Below are 1,907 nucleotides of genomic sequence, written 5' to 3' on the forward strand. Positions count from 1 at the left end.
TTAGTAATTTTCACTGGATGAAAGGTATACATCTTTGAAATGCTTAGTTTTTTGGAGATTGCTACTCTTCAGATTGTCTTCTTGAGATGAATCCATTCATTTGACTTTTGTAGCTCTATTTTGAGATCACAACATTCTTTTTTCATCAGTTCTAGCTCTTGTTCCAAACCATGGATCTTCACGTCACAGATCAACTTTTCCAATTTCCAGTTTGATGAAGGTGGATTTAAATTCCTTATTACAAGAGCTGGGTATTTAGCTCAGGGCACAAGCACCTGCCTAGCAAGCGTGTGGTGTGACTTCAATTCCTGGTACAATAAAATAAAATAAATTCCTTATCTCCTGCTGAGTTTCTACCTCTGTTCTTGGCTGGAGGAGTTCTGCTTCTTTAGATTGTAGCTGCTCATTCAATACTTAAAAAGATTCAGAGTTATCTTTACTTATTTTATCCAGTTTGCTTTTCAAATTATCTCTATCAATGCAAACCTCTCAATATGCGTGATATTTACTTGTTCTCATCCCACAGAACTTGTTTCTTCATCTGCTTGAGCACCTACAAGCTTTTCTTTCAAACGTCTTATTCTTGGCTTCAGGAAAGAGTTCTCGTTCTTTGACTCATTAAGTCATTTTTTGATGTCTTAATAAGCAGTGAGAAGGCAGAGTGTAAAACTGGAGTCACTGTATCCTACTATGAACTTTTTCATGATTCAGAATGCAGATATCATCTTCTGTTAAGGCATCCATGACAGCGGGTCACCAGGGGTCACCGTGGACTTCCGGTTTCAAACACCGCTGCCTCTCCCAAAAAAGATAGTGGCTCTGGGTACACCGTGGAGTGATTCCCATTGCTTCCCCCTTGGCCTCAGTGGCCCCTTTTCAATTTCCTTAAAAAGTTTGAAGAGTATTGGTGTTAAACCATCTCTGAATTTCTTGCAGAATTCAGCAGTGAATTCATCAGGACCTGGGCTTTTTGTTGGTGGTGGTGAGTTTTTAATTACATTTTCAGTATCATTAACTGATATTAGGTTATTCAGAAGTTTTATAACTGCTTGATTCAGCTTTGGTAATTCATATATTTCTAGGAATCTGTCCATTTCTTCTGTATTATTAAAGCTATGAGAGTAAAGGTTTTCAAAGTAGATATTGATGATCTTTGTTATTTCCACAGGATCTGTAGTCATTTCACCCTTTTAATTCCTGATTGCATGAATTTGAGTTTTTCTTTCCTTTTTTAAAAATAAAGCTGGCTAGGGATTTATCAATTTTATTTATTCTTTCAAAGAACCAACTTTTTGAATCATTAATCGTTTTGTTTTCTTAGTCCCAATTGCATTAATTTCTTCTCTGATCTTCATAATTTCCTCCCTTGTTTGGGCTTGACTTGTTCTTTTCTTAGGAGTCTGAAGTGCAACATTAAGTCATTTATTTGTGCTTGTTCTGTTTTCCTGATGTAAGAATTCACTGTTATAAATTTCCCTTTGAGGACTGCTTTCATTGCATCCCACAGGTTCCAATAAATCATATTTGTATTTTGTTTGATTGCATATATTGTTTAATTAACACTTTAATTTCTTCTGTGATTCATTGGTTGTTCAGTAGGGATGCAGTTTAATTTCCATGTGTTTATGGAGCTTTTGCAGTTTCTTTTGTCATTGATTTCCAATTTCATTGCACTATGGTCAGATAATATCTATGATATAATTTCAAAACCTTTATGTTTACTTATGCATGTTCTCTGTGCTAGTATATGTTCTATTTTATAGAACGTCCCATGTGCACCTGAGAAAAATGTGTATTCTAATATTGTTGGGTGGAACACTGTACACATCTAATAAGACCATTTACTCACAAGTTTGATTCAGTTCTGCTATTTGCTTGCTGATTTTTTGTCTGGTTGATCTATCTCT

At 35.3% G+C, this 1,907-nt stretch overlaps 1 pseudogene; it reads right to left on the bottom strand.

The window, feature by feature from the left end:
* On the bottom strand, positions 1–744 carry LOC100736206 (5-azacytidine-induced protein 2-like; annotated as a pseudogene).
* Between the last annotated feature and the right edge of the window lie 1,163 nt (positions 745–1,907).

Source organism: Cavia porcellus, unplaced genomic scaffold, assembly GCF_034190915.1.
Source record: "Cavia porcellus strain 051 isolate PalLab524CR breed Dunkin Hartley unplaced genomic scaffold, mCavPor4.1 scaffold_23, whole genome shotgun sequence".
Taxonomy (NCBI): domain Eukaryota; kingdom Metazoa; phylum Chordata; class Mammalia; order Rodentia; family Caviidae; genus Cavia; species Cavia porcellus.